At 49.1% G+C, this 19,652-nt stretch overlaps 1 protein-coding gene and 1 pseudogene across 10 annotated transcripts in view; both read left to right on the forward strand.

Moving 5' to 3' along the window:
- LOC127489473 (large ribosomal subunit protein uL30-like 1 pseudogene) overlaps positions 1-19,582 on the forward strand; it is a 33,505-nt pseudogene extending 13,923 nt beyond the window's left edge.
- CACNA1E (calcium voltage-gated channel subunit alpha1 E) overlaps positions 1-19,652 on the forward strand; it is a 366,950-nt gene that overhangs the window by 42,312 nt on the left and 304,986 nt on the right. The window lies entirely within an intron of this gene.

The following is a 19,652-nucleotide window of genomic DNA, read 5'->3' on the forward strand; positions in this document are numbered from 1 at the left end:
GTTAGAGTGCAGGCCAGAGGGCAGGGAGGTGAGAGCTGTGCAGGGAGAGAGGCCCGGGGCCTGAGCAGTGTCCCCTCTGCAGACTCAGCTGACCACTGAGGAGTGCACGTGAGGGGATGTGGCCAGTGCCCGGCTCTCCCTCCGGGCCACACCCAGTGCCTCAGATCTGCGGGTGTGCAGTGCAGTACCGCTGTGAGGACAGTGATCTCCAGATCAGCTGCTCTGGATCTGCATGGCGGAGTTCAGAACGGCAATGTGATTTCAATAACTGCGCTGCAGAACAAAGCTCGCAGATGTTTATGGGGAATTATTTTTCAGCATTAGGCAGAGGTCACAGTATCTACCATCCAGTCAAAAATTACCAGGCATGCAAAGAAGCAGGACAATAGGACGCATGCTGAGGAGGAGAACCCCCCAGACTGGTACTGGTGTTAAGGTCAGCAGTCTAGAGAAGAAAGATGGCAGAAGAAGAGCAAAGAAAAAGGATTCCACTGGTTCCAGGAAATCTTCTGAAAGAGAGGAAGCCACAGCCCTCGGAGCCACACAGGCAAAGCCGGCACTTTTGGCAGAAGGAGAGGAAAGGAAAAGAATTCAGGTTTAAGCAATGGGAATCCTTTGTTACATGATTCCTGGTGGCAGTGATGTGGTGTGGTAAGCGCAGATGACTGGAAGTGAAACCTCATGCCTTGGAAGTGCCAGACGAGCATTCCTTGGCCTTTATTGTACGTCTCCAGAGGGTTGACGGGTGAGTTCACTGGCGGAGAGGACCATTGCAAGACTTCGCCTGGAAAAACTGTTCAGTGGCATCTTTGTCAAAGTCACCCCCCCTCCCCCAAACCTACAAGTGTTGTGGATAGTGGAACCTTATGTGACCTGGGATTTCCAAATCTGAAGTCTGTCCGGGAACTCATCTGAAACGTGGAAAGCAAGGGTCCACAATAAGACATTCCCTCTGACAGACAACACCATGATTGAGGAGCACCTCGGGGGATTTGGGGTCATCTGCTTGGAAGACCTCGTTCATGAAGTTGCCTTCCCGGGAAGTACTTCCAGGATATCGCAGGGTTCCTGCGCCCTTTCCGACTGTCAGTGGCCGTCGTGCTACCAAGAAGAGTGGGCCTCCTGAGGAGATGGGGTCACCTGGCTATCAGGGTGGACGCATCAATCAGCTCATCCGCCTGCTGGACTAGACCCAAAGTATTTGAAAACACAGTGAAACTGGAAAGGAAAAGAGTCAGGATCCTGGCAGGCACCACGTCCCTGCCCAGTGCCAAGAAGTTCCACTGCTCTCCACAGTGGGTGCTGCCTCCTCTGGACTCAGCTCCGACCATTGAGGAAGGAGTCTTCCTTTGTCACAGCGTCTGTCCTGGGGTTTGATTTTGGTGAATGACTGGCCGGAGCATGTGCACAGATTTCCCGCGACTTGTAGCTGTGGATCAAGCCCACAGGCATTCCTCAGCTTGGGGGCTACCAGGGTCTTGTTTTGAAAAAGACTTGAAACACAGTTAGGAAGAGGAGCACCAAACAAGTGCTCGGTTGTGTCTGCTGTGGATCCATGTTCCGGCTTCTCAGTGGCAACTCTGCAGGCACTCTGACTTGGCTGGCTCTCAGTGTATATGATGGCTTTTCTGTTCTAGCCTGCAGCTGGCGTAGTCCTTTTCTTAGCTCAGAATTTGGGAAAGGAAGGATCCCTTCGCCGGGCAAGCACACATACCCAGAATTTTACCTGGAATTTCAGGGAGCTCACAGAGCCCCTCTCAGGCAGCCGTGCGCCTGGGGGAAGAGGTCTTGCTCTTAAGGCGGGTCGGTCTCCCAGGCCTCCTCTTGCTGATCTGATGCTGTATCCTCAGAATTCCAAAGTTCACCCAGGTAGCTCTTTTCCAGCAAGCCAGCCGGGCATCTCCCCTTAGCACACAGGCAGCTCTTGTGGCTTCTTGTGCCGTCCATAAGCCTGGAAATGCCCACCGTTTCCCGCCTCTGGCTTGGGGGTTGGATTTCCTGGTTTCCCTGATGATTAGGCATCAGATCAGGAAGGAGTGAACCATTTTCTTGGTTTGGTGTGAATGAAATTAGCACTGTGGCTTTTTAAGGCCCGAAATAAACAGCTTAATTGGACCTTTCCTTGCATATTCTAGACCCCAGAAGTCTTGCTGTTTATCCTGTTAATGACATAGTAGGCCAGCAACAAGAGTTATGGGAAATTAATCCCGGGGGGCGGTCAGTCCGTCGATACATCCTGTGTCTTTCATCAGCGGTCCATCCCTAAGTTGCCTCAGCTTGTGATCTAAGCAGTTGGTGAGGATGTGCCAGGCCTAAGTTAAACGTGAAAACCTGCCATAGGGTTGTGTTCCTGGGTCCTTTCAAATCAGCTTTGCTTTAATTTTGGCTCGTGGAGCCCTTAAACATAGCTGTGAAATGAGTTAGCAGTAAAACAGTGCGTTGGAATGGGCCAGGTTGTGAGGTAATTAATTGGGCTGGTTGGCTCCAGAGGTCACCTGGCAGAAGATGTCACTCTTATGCTGTAAAACATCGTGAAATCGGATGACTTTAAAATGATGTATTACAGAGTCATGGAAAAACGGTTGTGAGTCTGGAAGCGCAGGGCTTGTGTCTGAGATCGGCCAGACTAAACGTGGGCCAGGCTGGCGTTGTGGCACAGTGGGTTAAGATGCTGCTTGCAGTGTGGCATCCCATGTAAGAGCACCAGTTCCACTCCTGATCTGTTCCCTGCTAACGGGCCTAGGAAGGCAGAGGCTGGCCCGAGTGCTTGGGTCCCTGCCACCCATGTGAGAGACCTGGATGGAGTGCTGGGCTCCTGGCTTTCACCTGGTCCAGCCCCGCTGTTTCAGCCATTTAGAAAGCAAACCAATGGGTAGAAGGCCTCTCTCTCCCCCTCTGAAAAATACCCCCCCTTTTTTAAATAAGTAAATAAATATGGGAACAATGCTTCCACTCTTCTGTACAATGAAGCTAATACCCTCTAGCATGTCTGGTTAGTGAATTATGCCGGATAGAAGTAAATGTATAATTCTTTATGAAAGTTTTCATTAAAAAAAAAAAAGGTTAGTAGTATAGGACATTAGAACTATGGTTCCAGTACACGAGGGCGTATTCAGACAAGAGGCAGAGGTGTGGAAGATATAAAAAGGCCAAACCAAGCTTCTAAAAGTGAACTACAGTGTGTGACATGAACAATACACTGGGTGAGATGAACATGTGTATACTGTGCAGAAGGAAACCATGGCGAACTTAGTGTCACAGCGACAGAAAAAGAACTCTACGGGGTGGAGCATTAGCTGTGGAGCACCTTCCAGTGGCCCCATCCGCGAGGGGACTTCCCAGAGTTCGTGCAGTGGAAGTAAAGGGGAAGTCTGTTGGCTGCACAAAACTTTTGTGACCCATGCGTGTTTTTCCGTGAACTTTTTGAAGAGCCCTTGTGTGTGTAATTGAAGTCCACAAAGGAGAGAGATAAAGAACAAAAGATTTGAAGAAATAATGGCTGGAAATTTCCAAGTTTGATAGAGAACCCTGCTGAAGACGAAAGCACTGTGTGTTCTGTTGGGGCCGCCATGAAGTGGGCAGCACACCAACAGTGGAAGCTGTGTTCACAGCTCTGGGAGCCGCGAAACCCAGGGTCAAGGTGGGCCTGGTGTCCGGCGGACAGGTGATGTCTTCTCTCTAGTCCTCCCATGGTGGAAGGGGCTCGGAGGCTCCCCAGTCCTCTGTGACAAAGAGGCAGATTCCGATGGTGAGGGCTCTCCTCTCAGATCCCAATCACTGCCCATAGTCCCTGGCTCCTAAGGCCACCGGCTTTGATTAGGTTCCAGCACAAGTGTTTGGGGGCCAGAGTCATGTAGACCGTGGTGTTCCGGGAAAGAGGGCGTCTTCGCAGTACCAGGCAGGAGAGGCTGCCTCACGCACAGCAACACCAGCAAGCGGACTCAGCAGATTTCTGTTGGGAGGAGCGCCTGTGAGCTGGCAACGGGCAGTGCTGCTCATGGACTGGGAGGGAGGCTCACTCTGCAGCCTGGAACTCTGGAGAAATAGCTCTGGAAAATGAAGGAAAATAAAGATGCTTTCAGGCATCCCAAGGCGAGAGGAGCCACCGGCACCTTGCAGTGGGAGTTACAGGAGGTCCCTCAGGCAGAGCTGAGTCCAGAGAGGAGCAGAGTGATGGGGCGAGTGTGTGGCTGGATGGAGGAGGTGCTTCTCACAGTTTAAATCTCTTTTAAAAAAATGTACTGTTTAAATATGAGGAGTCTTCAGAAGGTTCATGGAAAATGCATAGAATTTGATGCATTTTTTTCATGAACTTTTTGAAGTGCTTTCATGACAGTAGTGACAATGCAGCATGGGCCCAGCATCCATGCTGAGGTCAGGAGTGTGAGGAAGAATCAAGGCTGGGCGGGGAGCACTGGGACTTGTGCTGGGTGGGCCCCCACGCATGCATGCCCTTAGGAGTTGGACCCCCGTGAGCTAATGTGTGCTATACATCCCAAGGTGCTTAGTAGCATGAGGGCTGTCACTGACAGTCCAGTAATGCATGGAAAATGGAACCTATTCAGTTCATCCAAACAAAGGCAGAAGAAGAGGAAGGGGGACACAAAGAACATAGGAGACAAACAGCACAGCAGAGGCCAGAGAATGGATCTGAACCCCCCATTTCAACAAAAACAGCTGAAAGGCATTGCCAGGCTGAGTATTGCCAGCTAGATACTGCCTACAATAAGCACAAACGTTACTACAGTGTGCACCTATATTAGAAAAGAATCAAAGTGGTGACGTCAGCTTCCAGCATAAGAAATAGGGGCCAGGAGTTTGGGATAGTGGTTAAGATGCTGCTTGGGATTCTGCCACCCAAATTAGAGTGCCTGGGTTCAAGTCCTAGCTCCATCGCCAATTCCAGCTTCCTGCTAATGCGCACCCTGGGAGGCAACAGGTGATGGCTCAAGGAGCTGGGTCCCTGTCACCCACATGGGAGACCTGGATTGAGTTCTGGGCTCATGGCTTTGGACTGGCCTGGGTTGTCACAGGCATTTGGGGAGTGAAGCAGCAGATGGGAGCTTTCTTGCTGCCTTTTAAGTGAGTAAAATAAATTTTTAAAAGCAGAAAAAGAAGTGCAAAGTAAGCCCAGAGTAAGTTAAGTAAATAGTAAAGATCAGAACAGAGGTCATTGCACAGAAAACACAAAAGTGGAGAAAACTCAGTGCCACTGAGAACTGTGAATAAAATCGAGAAATCTCTCATCAGACTAGTCAGGAAGGAAGGAGGGAGGACTCACATAACCAGTGTCAGGGAGAAAGGCCGCGTCATTACAGACCCTGCAGAGCCTAACACGAGAAGGGTAGTGTCACGGAGGCTTATGTCAGTAAATTTAACAATGTCATTCAGATCCGTGAGCCCCCGAGGAGAGGTGGACAGCCCTATCTGTGATAGACAGAGGTTTGGGTTAAACACCTTCGCACAGCAGCAACTCCAGTCCCAGGTAACTGTGTGCTGGAGTCTACTAAACAAATAAATAAGTAATACCAGCTATGCACAAACTCGGCCTGCTGTAGGAGACCAACACCAAAACACAACCAGACAGAAGATGCTGTAAGAAAACAGAACTACTGGGGCCGGTGCTGTGGCTCACTTGGCTAATCCTCCGCCTGCGGCACTGGCATCCCATATGGGCGCCAGGTTCTAGTCCCAGTTGCTCCTCTTCAAGTCCAGCTCTCTGCTGTGGCCCGGGAGGGCAGTGGAGGATGGCCTAAGTGCTTGGGCCCTGCGCCCGCATGGGAGACCAGGAAGAAGTACCTGGCTCCTGGCTTCGGATCAGGGCAGCGCCGGCCATAGCGGCCATTTGGGGAGTGAACCAATGGACGGAAGACCTTTCTCTCTGTCTCTCTCTCTCATTGTCTATAACTCTACCTGTCAAATAAAAAAAAATTTCAAAAAAAAAAAAAAAAGAAAAGAAAAGAAAACAGAACTGCTGACTCAGGGCCTCTGTGGACGTAGCTGCCGGTGTTCTGAGCAAAATTCAGCTGAATTCACACGAGTGGCAAATGAGGCATGCACTCTAGCACATCATTAAGACATTAGGGCTGTCCCACATGGCTGCAAATGACCAAAACTAAGATACTGACAATAGAGTGCTGGTGAGGGCACGGGAGAACTGGGACTTTACAGTCAGGTCACAAGACAGTGCAGCAGTGCTTTTTAAAGGTTCTGCAGATTCCTTCCAAGTGATGCAGTTCACTCTGCATTTTTTGCCTAAGATAATGAAAGCGTACGTCCATACACTGGCGCCTTATTTGTAGTAGCTCCATGTTGAAACAACCCAGTTAGCAGATGAATGGCTAGCACACTGGTCTATGGAGTAGACCAGTGCAGTGGAATAGCACGCAACAGTAGAGACTGAACTTCAGCATGGGCTGGGTCTCCGCAGGCGGCGGCTGCGTGGGAGAAGCCAGGCAGAAATGAGCGTAGTGCGAGTGATGCCTCGTGGGCAAGGTTGTAGGAGCATCTACAATCATCTACAGCTGCCAGCACCTGTTGGCGGGCAGGGTGAGGGGGAGCACAGGGAGTGCAGGGTGATGGTTGCATATGGGATTCAGTCCCACATCTGTTAAGCTGCCAGCCTTAGTGATAAGGCCATGGGAGAGCCCCTCCTGCACAACACTGGAAAAGTGGTTACTGCTTAGGCATAAGGAGCAGTGAGGTGACTGTGAGGCTGCAGCCTAAGACTCTGGAGGGGGATGAGGGAGAAGGGGTGGGCAAGGGCTTGCAGACATGGTGAGCTGTTTTCCCAGATCCCACACCATCAACTGATTGGGAATGGGAGGTGTAGCTGCAGAGAGGAGGGCCACGTGCCACCCTCCCCAGGAGTGTGCAGATGAGCCCCCGTGAGGGTGAAGGCAGGCATGCCAGAACCTGTGGAAGAGGGCAGGGAATCAGGGAAGGGTGGCCATCTGGGGCCACCTCCGGCCAGTTCTGTGGTGGGGACTAGAGTGGGGGTGAGGGGCCATCCGCGATGGTCCCCCTGGAGCTAGGCCAGCTTTGTGGATGGGGAGGCCCCCAGGCAGAGCAGCAGGCACTGCAGAGGCTGGACAGGGCCAGGGTGGCTGAGCCAGTGAGGAGGAGCAGGGTGGCTCCCACTTGGCTGAGCTGGGAGGAGCTGGTATGTTCAGATTCTATTTTCAGGGCAACAGAAAGTCTGGGTTCTCTAAAAGTTTCTTCTGGCCACAGGCAAACAAGGACTTGTGGAAGAAGCAGGAGCGGAGGCGTGGCCAGCAGGGAAGGGGGCCCCTGGGCAGGACGGGGTGCGGGAGCATGTGTTTTCTACTCCGTACCCACAGCCTGGCCTCTTGCACTTGGGAGCGCCAGCCAGTGCCTTGACACAAAACATGGGGGCACTTGAATCCACAGACCACCAACAGAAAGCACAGAGCGGACTGTGAGACTGTGAGAAGGACACTGTTCACGACACTGTTCACAGGATGAGCACGCTGTATCAGGCTCAGCTGGGCAGAGTGCCTTGGGTGACACCCAGCATGTGCCTGTGATGAGCCGTGAGCACTGACCCGGGGGTACGAGCACATCCTGGGGAGCAGGTGAATTCCCTGTCTGGGAGGTGCAGGTGTATGCATGGCTGTGAACCTGAGAGAAGGTACAAGGAGGTTGCTTTGTGTGGAGACGGTGGCTTGCACCATGGGCAGGTGGGTGTCAGGAGGTCCCGAGTGGTGCTCTGGCTCTTCTGGCGAGCCTTTCTTACTGTTTGTCGACACCTCAGGTGGACTTTTAGTTCTGGGAGGAGAAGCTTCTTCCATCAGCTGTGCCTGGCCCCTGTAGGCACCTGCTGGGGCCAGCAGGAGCTGGCATGAGTCGGGCAAGCCTGGGACCCAAAGGCGCAGAGCTTTAGCTGATTGGCAGTAAGTGGGGAGGAGGCTTGCGTGGCCACAGCAGCAGGAATGGCAGTGTGGTGGGCCCCCTGCTAGGGGAAGGGCCTGGTGAGCACCTGCATTTTCCCTACTCTGAGGGTCTTCCTGCTTACAGGTGAAGGGCCCCAAGATGGCCTGGGTTGTTCAGTGAGCAAAAGGGCAGGCAGGACAACAGCAGGATCAATGTTTGGGCCAGGACACCCCCATTACTGGCCCAACCATGTGACTGGACTCAGGGCCCAGTGGAGGAGAGAAGGCTTCTCTATTTCTGATGAGAGCTCGGGAGAGTGGGGAGTACAGTTGGGGTGGCAATTTGATGGGGCTTCGCAGACGCGTGTGGAGCCCGAGTGTCTTCCTTCTGCATAGCAAAGGGTCAGGGCTGGCAGACAGGAGCCCTGGGCCTGCCTGAGTGGCCCTGACTCTGTCCTGGGACCTACTGTGGCAGCAGCACACCTGCAGGCCTCCTCCCGTCTCTCCAGCTGCAGCGTTGTTCCTGACACTTGAGCCTCTGTGCTTTTGCATGTGCCATTTCCTTCCTGGAAATTCTGTCCACTCCTCTAGAACAGCTCAAGCCACACCTCCTCTGGGAAGCCCTCCTGCTCTCTGCAGCCCACAGGGACCTCGTGTCCTTCTCAGAACTCCTGGAGGGCTTCAGTGGCTCTGCATCTCAGGTGCTGGCTGCTCCCAGGCAGGGGCAGTAGGTGCTGGTGGTGTGAGGAACCTGGTGGATGCTGGGCCAACACCCGTCGTGTGGAAAGAGAAGTGCTGGGCAGGCAAGGCGTCCCCTGGCAAGTGTGTGCTGGGAACGAGGCAGTGGCCAGTGGTTGTGGAGAGAAAGGCGCTGGCCGTTGTTGTCAGGAGTCGAAAGGGAGGCCGTGCAGGTGACAGGGCCATGGGATGCTGGGGTGTGAGAGGCATTCAGCCAGTGGACATGTGAGGCTGGCCCCCAGGGAGTGGGGTGGGGCGTGTGAGGCACTCGGGAGTTAAATGCCAGTGTGCTTGTCCTGAGAGTGAATGGGTGTCTTTCCCTTTTATGTCTGAGTTTGAGAGGCAGAGAGAGACAGAGCACCCATCTGCCTGTTCATTCCCCAAATGCCCACAATGGCCCCAGGCAAGTAGAGGGAAGAAGATAGGAAGGAAGAAGTCAGGGAAAAGTCAGATGGCAGAGGCTGCTGTGTGGGGAAGTGCTGCAAGCTGCTGAGCCAAGAGAAGAAGGGTGCCTGCTTCTGAGAATCGCACTGCATGCTGACCACAGGGCCAAGGTCGGGGGAGGACCAGGTGGGGGCTGTGCTGGGTCTGGGTGAGGGGCCGAGCTGGTTTGAACCTGGAGAGCAGCAGTAGATGGCACAGTCACTGGGTCCTCTTACTCAGGGGATCTTCAGTGCATTCATGGAAAAAATGGAACTGAAAGATAGAAATAAAAAACGTAAACGCTTTCCACCCTAAGCTCCACAAAGCTCGGCTGTAAATGATGACATCATCCTAGGAATGTGGGCATAGCAATGTGGTCTTTCCACGTTAGTAACTGAAGAAGAGTGGGCATCTTCAACTTCCCAGAGGAGGAAACAGGAAGTCAGAAGGTGGCAGGCCAGGACGGTGAGGAGCTCCCACTGAAATTATCAGAAAGCTGCCTCTGTTTGCTGAGAGCAGTGAGCAGGAGCCCTCGGGCCTGAGGAGGGCTCCCTGGGCTGTCTGGGAGCACTCGCCCGACAAGCAGAGTGGAGCCTGCTTTGGCGCTCTGCAAAGTCTGAGCGAATGCCGGGGGCCCGCTGTTGCCATGCCCAGGCAAGCTCGCTCTGGCCCTCCGCAAAGTCTGAGTGAATGCTGGGAGCACCACTGTGGCTGTGCCCCGGCCACCTCCACCTCTCAGTAGCCATGGCTTTGATTGTGCTTTGTCTTCAGGTTTGTAGCTCTTGCTTATAGTTCTTGGGGAAACGCCTGGGCTCTTAATCCCACTGTGTAGCATTCTCATCGCCAGCTCTGCCCCTGTTGGCGGAGCCAGCAGTCTGTCCCCCTCGGCAGTGAGCACCACAGTTCTGCCCAGGTGGCATAGTCTGCTGTGCTGTCACGCTCAGCGTGTGTCAGCTGAGATGTGGGTGGTGGTGGCTGTTCCTTCTGCTGGTAGTCATGTCACCCGAGAAAAGGCTGTGGAAGCCATGGGGTTCCTGTCTTCATGCAAGAAAGAATTCAGGCGTGAGATAGAGAGTGGAGTGATAAGGCTTTATTGGGGACCGGGCATCCGTCCCCAATATGGATGGAAGGGACAGAGAGCGCCCAGTTACTCACACTGGAGGAGAGTGAGGTTATGTGGTTGAGCATACACCTGGGAAGGCCAGGTGGGCTGCTCAGCAGAGAGACAGAGGGCTGAGGACCCAGTCTGTTTGGACTCCCTGGGTTTTTAAGGGAGTCTGCTTACCCACCTCCCCCTCTCCTCCAGGACAAAGGATGGCGGGTCCTGGCAGAAGAAGGGTTTGTTGGGTGAAAATTAGCAAATTTCTCCCCAGATTTGCTGGTACCAGGCAGAGTAGGGGGGCTTTCCTTAGGGCATCTGAGAAGTTTTATTGCCCCATGTTATCAGGTCAGGTAACCCATTTGGTCCTGAGAGAGAACTCTCCTGGGAGCTTTCCTTCGGGGAAGGGCTGGGACCACCTGGAAGGTTCCCAGGGTCTGGGAAGTGCAAAATACTGGGCTGGGCTTCTGGAGCTCCTGCAGTAAGTACTGGTCCTCAGGCCCTTCTCACACACACATAGGCTCAATTTCTGACTTCCTACCTAACAGGCCCACTGTGTCCCAGGCCTTTAATCCACTTCCAGAGAGGAGCAGTTAATTAACCTGACTGGCAGGTGAGTGCACACGTGTGGCCAGGTAGGGGCATGAGGTCACTCAGGGGCGTGGTGAAGGCGTGGTCTTCCAGCTCACAAACCTAATTAATTTTATCCTGTTGCCTGCCTACAGCAATTTGTCTCCCTTTGTGGAGCCCAGCACGGGGCCCAGGGAGGCAGTGGCTGTGGAGTTCCTCAGAGCTAGGCTAGGCCTCTGCCATTTAGTAACTGCGGCTCTGTTACCAGAGAATGGCAGGGTTCTTGTCTTCGTACAAGAAAGAATTCAGGCGTGAGACAGAGAGTAGCAGAAAGCAAAATAGCAAGGTTTATTAGGGAAGGGACATCTGTAAGAACAGATGGGCACCCCTCCAGACAGAACCTGAGAGTGCCCAGTCACTCAGACTAGGGGAGAACGGGGTTACATGGTGGAGTGGAGAGAGTACACCTGGGCAGGCCAGGTGGGTGGCTCAGCATGGAGGCAGAGGGCTATGTGCGCAGTCCGTTGAGGCCGGGGGTTTTTAAGGGGATGGGCCTTGTCTTCCCACATCTTCTCCTCCTGAAACAAAAGACTTTTTGGATGTAAATACAAAAAATTCCTATCTGAGTTTTCTCCCTGAAGTTATCAGACAGGGGGAAGCCTGGCTGGCGTCGCCCGCCTTAGAGGAAGGATGGTTATTGGGTAGAAGGGGCTGGGCACGTTTGAAGTGCAGATACTGGGCTGCACCTGGAAGATTATCAGACAGAAGGGACGGGGACCCCCACCTGGCAGGTAGAAGGGGCAGGGCAGGATGCAAATACTAGGCTGCCCCTGGAAGGTTATTGGGATGACTTTGAGATGCATATGCTGGACCTAGATGTCAGCCCTTTAGGCCTTTGTCACACACACATAAGCTCATATCTGACTTCCTACCTAACATTCCCCCCTCAAGAGGGAATACCCAAAATTCTGCTTTGGGATAGTGGATGGAGTTCCATTTTCTGTAGCTTCTTCAAAGCTGACATATGGGCGTCAAGGAGGATATGGATATTTCCTTTTGCTATCTGTCCTATGTTGTGTGACAATGGCCTTGGAAACACTGTCCTGCTCGGTCCAGAGGGCTGCTCAGGTCGTCCAGTGGATTGGGCTGGAAGCCTTGTCTGACTACCATTTGGAGTCCGACAGCTTTTATTCTGTTAGAGACAAAACGAACAAGGGCATTAAAAACACACGGCCCAAAGCAAAGCAGCAAGATTACAGAAGTTATTGGGCCAAGGAGAGGAAATAACCAGGACTTCCATGACCAGATGTCAGGCCAGAAATCCCAGCCCTGCTTGGCCTGGTCCTAGAACTGTTTGGTTTTGTCCAGGAAAGTACAAATCTGGGTTTGTACCTGTCCAGTCTGATTGACCCAGAAACAACATTCTTCCTGGAATATGGCACAGATACCTCCCTGAGCAGCACTTAGTATGTCCAATATTTCTTTCATAACTTTTTGTGACTTCCACACACCCTCTTCAACTTACTTGAAACATTCCATCCCTTCCATTCCAGTCTAGAGTAAACTAGCCATCAGGATGAAGTCATTCTTACAAGCCATGTCCTTTCTTTATTTAAAAGAACTCTTTCCTTCTTAACCTTCCTTACCAAGCACACATTTCTATGCTTGTGATGTTTTCCATAGAGCCTGGTTGGCTCTTTCTACCTTACCAGAAGACTGAGGTCTCCATGCAGAGTGAAGGGGCTGGGTTATTCCTAGGGCCTTACAAATCCCTTGTGTAATCTGGAGATAAAGAAGGCCCATTGTCACTTTGTAAAGATTTTGGGAGACCAAAGCGTGGAATAACTTCCTTCAGGAGAATTTTGGCCACTTCCTGAGCTCTTTCAGTTCTGGTTGGGAAGGCTTCTACCCATCCAATAAAGGTGTCTGTAAGTGTAAGCAGGTACCTGTAGCCTTGACAGAGTAAAATCTATTTATCTATTTGCCAGCCGTCCTCGGGGCAAGTTCCCTTTTGCTGCATAGGTTTAATTAAAGGTGGAGGTCGAGACCCCTGGGAGCTGTTTCGTTCTTACCTAGTTCTAGAGCTCTGGTTAAGGTGATCGGTTCTGCTAACTGAGCGGAAGTTCCTGGGGGCAGAGCACGAGCTTCAGTAACGTGCCACGCTGTAACTATTGCATACCCCGAGAAGCGGGTTCCGTCTGTGAACCCAGCTTCATCTGCGTTAGTCAGGGGGCTGTCTTTTAGGTCCCTTCTGCTGGCATCCTAGTGCAGGGGCTTTAGTCCTTTAGCTGAGCAAAGGCTGTGGTTTGCTCTTTCTCCCAAAGGTGGGGGCTCTGCTTTGGCTCCCTGTTGAGAGCCTGGTTTAGGAACTGTGCTATTTCCCTGTATCTAGGGACCTGTAACCTGATAGAGAAAGGCTGGGACTGCCTGAAGTTTGCAGAAGTAGGAATTTGCTTGCATGGCCCATATCCTCGATGGGGCAGGTTTTCTCTCCCCAGAGGTGAGGATAAGGGTTAAATAATTAACACTCTAATGGACTGGCTATGCTTTGTTTTCCTCTGGATACCTAGTAGCTAGTTTTGCTAGGAAGTTAAGCCAATGTATAAGACTAGAGTCTCAGGCTGGGAAAGGAGATAGACTAACAAATCATTTACATTTAACCATCTACATTTTAGATTATTGTGCACCCCCCTCAAGAGATAGGCCCTTTAAGTCCTCAGTGAGAACCTGTCCAGGTAGGTGCAGGACTATTTAAGCTGTTACTGAAAGCCCTGCTTTTTAGAAACTGGCAGGAAGGGCTTTCCAGGCTGAATACTATTTGGATAGATTTTTAAGGCCTGACTGGGTGTGTGAGGGCCAGTCCTATCCATGGGGTGCTGAAAGAGAATTGTAAGAGATGCAAATATATCTTTTGACATTTCCAGGGGCCCTCTGGAGATATCAAAAGTCCAGAGAATTTTGAACTTTGATTTTTAGAAAGTCTGTTAAAGGTGCCAAGAGAACTTAGAGTATTGCGCGGGCCAGCCACACCAGTCAAATGGAACCCGAAGGGGGGGTGTGGGAATGAAAAGAGGGACAAGGGTGAAGAGAATGGAGCCAAGACAAAAGTCTGATCAAGGCTCATTTATTCCAGTGTCTCAGAGATATTTATGCATAACCAGCTGCAGCTCAAGGCAACTCAGAAGTTAACAACACGTGCAAGCAACTTATCGGCTTTCTGCAACACAGTCACAACATAGTTAATTTTAGCAGAGTGCATCCTCCTTCAACATGGGAGTGCGTGACTTTCTCATCCCAGGAATTCCACAAGCCAAGATTGACCTTGACTTGTCTATGACTTGTTTATGGGCTGCCTACATCTCTCCCTTTTTATTTAATTGGGAATGGCCTCTGTCTTAGGTTGCCCTCAGTCATCTCTGTCCTTACCCGTCATCGGTAACTCTGACAGCTTGGCCTAGAGCCCTGTCTTAGGTTGGTACCGGATGCTGAACGTCTTACCCGTCATTGAGTACCATTCCAACTTGACATTAGGTGAGAGATGAAATATACAGCCAAATACCAATTATTTGATTATAAAAGAGGTTTGGTACAAAGCTTTAAATGATGAATCTCAGTCCATACAGACTGTAGTGAAGTTAGTACAAGTTGCAGAACACATGGAAAACATCCCATACAAAGTAGGAAAAGCAGTAGCGGTCCAGTCAACATTAATAACCAATGAATCCATTGAAACCCTCCAAATGAATAGTGGGTTAGTAATAAACATATGTTGCATTTTACTCTTAGGTGTATCAATAACACTCTATATATGGCACATTGTTAGTAATGTTAAAATGACATCCCCCTGGTACAGATTTACAGCTTATATGATCTTTTAACAGTAAGCAATTGATAGCTGCACAGTTTAAAAGCACTCCTGAGCGAACTTGATCCAATTCTTCGGCTATATTGGACAGTCCAGAAGCAGTAAGATTGTTTTGGTCACTAAGCATGCAAGCCTTCGCAGTCCACGGTTATTTCAAAAGGCCAGTCCAGGAACACTTACTACTGATACAGCCATGGCAAAGGCAGTGCCCTGTCCTATTAGGATGATGTTGTTATTGTAGTCTTCAGGTAAAGCACGCCGCCAACGCGCTCTGTCTGTTGCTGTAAATACAGATGTTAGCATCGGGGCCACACGGCCCAGGGGAGCAATTGTGGAAGTTATCAGAGGCTAATGATGTAAAGGCATATTGGCTGCATAAAAAACCATCCCTTAGGAGCCCGCATCCCATTCCAGTACCGGATCAGGTCCATTCCATTGATTGGTGATAGGATCCCTCCATTTCACCATTGTTCTTTTCGCAGCTGTTTTTAAACAGTTAGAATTTAACAGAGACATCAAGAGAACATAATAGATTACTTTAACTCATTGCTTTAACAGAGGATCAGATTTTGATTTTATGTCAAAGAAAATAGACTAATAGTTTTGTAACCAAAAATTTCTTCTTCCCATAACATTTTGTAACTTTCTCACACCTTCTGAACTTACTCAAACCTTTCTTTTTTTTTTATTCCAGTATAAACTAGCCATTAAGATAAACAGTTTTTACAAACCATGTCCTTCATTTATTTACAAACCTCTTTTCTTTTTAACTTTCCTTATCAAGAACATGCTTTTATACTTGTGACCTTTTACATCAAAGTGATGGTGTCTGGGACTGCAGCAGTTAATGGGAGAGTAACTTTGTTCAATTTCCTGCAATCCACAGTCATTCTCCAGGTTTCATCTGCTTTCTTAACATGCCAAATTAGATAATTCCTTTTAGTGATTATGGGAATCATCACTCCAGCATTAACATAATTTTTACTGTTTTAGATATTTTCTCATGTCCACTTGTATTTCTGTGTTGTTTACACTGAATAACCTTAGTTGTCTCTGGCAGCGGTACAGAGGCTTGATATAATTTTCCTACCACTACCTAGTGGTTTGACTCCAAAGGGCAGCATTTTCTTTTTCCAAATTTACATTTATTCTGTACTGCTTTTTCTAATTGTTGGCACATGCATCAGTATGCAGATAACAAAATCCATCCTCACCTCCCCAAAGCCTATAATTCATTCCCCTTTTCTACCGGCACCGATTGCAAAACCTCAATAACTTGTGGAGGCTGTGCACTCCGTAACTTGCCATCCCAATTCTCACTCAATCCTGAGCAGAGAGCCCATTCCTTCACCAAAGAGGTGAACTGAAGGTCTTTCCAGCCAGGAACATCACAGGTTACACATGCAACTTCAGTTTTCTTTTTAAAGAAAGGCATTGCTTTGTATACTTGCGGATCCTGCCAACTACGCCAATTTGTGGCAGCAAATTATTTTTCAGCTGTCTTCTATGCACAGACTTAGTTACTTTTAGTTTAATCCGCAAGAAATACGCTGCAAGCCTTGGAGTGCACACTAAAATTATTTACAGGAAAGATGGTAAAGGAGCATAGATTAACAGAATGTTGCAATAAACATGGCTCCATTGCTTCAATGATACTATAGCAAGACAGTCCACTGATCCCTGTAGGGAGGGCCTGAGGCTGGCCCCACTTCCAGTCTCCTGAACTCTGTTCTTTAATGAATTGCCTTCTTTATCAGTTTTGGAGTGACATTCATTGGCCCAATGCTTTCCCCTTTAGCACCGGGGGAAAATCCCAGGAGGAGCCTTTTTTGATTTTTGACTTTTGGACAATTTTTGTACATGTCCCTGCTGCCCACATTTATAGCACCCTCGTTTATTGGGCATAACCCTCCTTGTTGATTTTTGTAATGATGTACCACATAGAGTGGCAGGTCCTGAATGCCCTGTTTTTAAGTGAATCCATTTTGCTAATCCCTCATCAAAGGGACTGTCACAGAACACTTCAGTCACAGTAGCCAATCGATCCACGTCCGCGTTGTACTTATGTTTTGTGGAATTTACAGTACTCTGGGCATCACTAGACAATCTTGACACAGCACCGGAAAAGGATCCATACTGAGAATCAAACATTATCAGTAATCATCACGGGCACATTTAACGTTCAGCTTGACTGCGTGTTCCCCCAAAATGAAACAGCAGCAACAGAGGCTTGTTCCAGCTCCCTCTTAAAGCCCCCAAGGACAAGGGTGGCTCATTGCCAGGATTTTAGGCAAGCAGTGCGTCCCATCTTGGATCTTGGCCAGAGAGCTGAGACACGAAGCATGCCCACCTGTTTATCAGAAACATTCCTTTATCCTCCTCCCTGGGAACTGGCCAGGCTCCCAACGGGCAGGAGAAGGTCATATGGCAGCAAAGTTACTTGTCTACCAGAGCCGAACCCAGATACAAGCCTCTCCATCCCAAAAATCTGTCCTTACATTTGGTCCTAGGGTTGCATCGAGGGCTAGTCATAATTAACACATCATAAGAATACAATACAAATTTCTCATACAAGTATACATCCAGCGATCAAACACAATAATATTCAATGTGTTTTAAGGATAAATTGAAACATATCTGAGGGAATTAGCCTCTTATTATCTGTAATTATTACATTTTTGCAGGTTTGTGGAATCTTTTTTTTTTCTTATTTTTTTATTTTTTTGACAGGCAGAGTGGACAGTGAGAGAGAGAGACAGAGAGAAAGGTCTTCCTTTTGCCGTTGCCGTTGGAGCTAGTGAGGAAAGAAGAGAGTAGGAGAGAGGAGCCCAGAGAGCCACGTGTGCAGGAACAGGTCTGCTGGAGGGCGGGCAGGGAAGCAGAAGCAGCGAATCCCATTAGGATGGGGGTGGAGCTTGACACCAGTGGTTGGGCCATGTGGCCACCTGGCTTTCAGCAATGGAGGTGGGGGCTAGAGCCTCCCCTCGGATGGTGTCAGGATGTAGATTGCACCATAGATAAGACTGCACCATTTTCCTAACAGGCAGAGTAACCAATTAAGCAGACACTGTTAAAAAGAGACGTTACAGTTTTTGAAAAAACAGATTTTAAGATTTACAATTGAGATCATTTCCAGATATTTACTCATATTAGTGCACATTTTTTTAAAACTCCATTGTAACAGAAGATCAGACTTCAACTTTAAGTCAGTGTAATTTCGGCATTAAAACTCAACTCTTAGAAAATTCTGTAAACAATATTTTAAAATCGTAAACTTTTTAAAACTTTCTGTGACTTGCTCACACCTTCTGAAACTTACACATGTAGTCACTTTTACATAGTCTTGATGGACAGCCTATGAGAATACATGCTAACAAACTCAAACAGTCTCTCTTATCGAATTTGAGATGTTAAAAGTACGCATAATACATTTCCCCAAGTTTTACTTAGCACCGATGCCTAGATGACTTAAGACATTGAGATATTAATGACTACCACACCATTATCTGAATTAAAAGTAAAAATTAATTTCCATGCTTTTAATTACTAAGGATAACAACACTTGGACAGCAAACACAGACACTAGTGCATGTCTACAACTTTGAAAAGATCTTCATCTTTAAAAGAAACAAGTTTAAAGCATATAAAAGACACGTAAAACTGAGCAGCAAACCGAAGGGCGTTTGCATTAACCCAATTTTCTGAACCAATCTGTATAGGCTTACTTTAATTAACAACATAAAGGCCTGTATACACAGAATTTACTCTCATTTTTATAAGACCTCTCTAGCTGGAAAGCAAAAACGAATACAACAGAGGTCTGACATAGTTTACAACATTTTAATGCACTTCGCATAATCTGAATTGACTCAAACAGCTGTTACTTTAACAAATTTAGAGTCTCATCCTTTGAGAGTTCCAGGGATCCGACTGGAAGTCTCAAAGTTGAAAGACTCGGCTTAGAACTGTCAGAGAGTCAAACCGTTTAGCCAAAAATTAGTATGTTTAACCTGAGCATTTTAACCAAGGCTGTGGGCTAGATCTGATCAGAGTTAAGGGAATCACTCCAACATTAAAAACAGACAAATAACATAAACCACTTTGCGTTGCAGTTTTCCCAATCAAGACTCAGTACTGGCAATAAAAAAATAAAAAAAAACAAAAACAAAAACAAAACAAAACAAAAAAAACCACGAAACCTTCAAGACACGTGCAAACTCTCATCAGCTAAGTTAGCTGCAGCAGCACAGAAAAGAACTGATTATCAGCTTAGGAGCGGGAAACACAACTCAGAAACAAAGTGGCAGAAAATGAGAGGCTCCTGTAGAGCTGGAGGAAAAATTCCTTTAACTGCAAAGAGAAAAGCCCATCCATCAGGTTGGAGAGGGTTAATGGATTACGGTTTTCCTGGATCCCTTAGGTGGGGAGAACTGTAAGGCCAGCAGTAGCGGGAGGTATTTCCCCTCCCCCTCCCCCTCCTAGTGAGGAGAGGTATTGAATTGGAAATGGAGAGGAAAAACAGCCCTGGTGAGCCTGTGTCATTGCTCACCTTCAGGGGTGCAATCTGAATGGCTGGCCTGGGGGTGCCCCGTCCAGCCTGTGTGTTTTGAATGAACCCAGCCCCATGGGTCATATTGCCTCTGGGGATGGAAATTGTTTTATCAAGGGATTTTATAGTATGAAAGAGGAGCTATAATCTCGTTACTAGTAATTATGTGGCAAATGCACCACAGTCCAGCAGGGAGGAAGAGCGTATGAATGAGCAGAGACACGGAGATGGTGTGGAGGAAGGGCAGTCCAAGGGCTCAGAGGCCGGGTGTGGGGGCTGTGGTGTGGCCTCCCCAGTGTCCAGAGCATGGCTGGGGGCTTTGCTGCCAGGTCACAGGGTTCCTTCTGACTCTGTGTTTGGTCACAGCTGAGAAGGTGCTGGACAAGGCTGGGTTATGAGCCAGTTCTGAAGTCTGCCAGGTCAAGATGATAAAACACAGTCCTGGAGGACGGGGTGGGGGGGGTGGGAGGGTGGGGGGGTGGAGACTGTGTCTGGAAGGAGTGGCCCCATTACGGG

This window comes from Oryctolagus cuniculus, chromosome 13 (genome assembly GCF_964237555.1).
Source record: "Oryctolagus cuniculus chromosome 13, mOryCun1.1, whole genome shotgun sequence".
NCBI lineage: Eukaryota > Metazoa > Chordata > Mammalia > Lagomorpha > Leporidae > Oryctolagus > Oryctolagus cuniculus.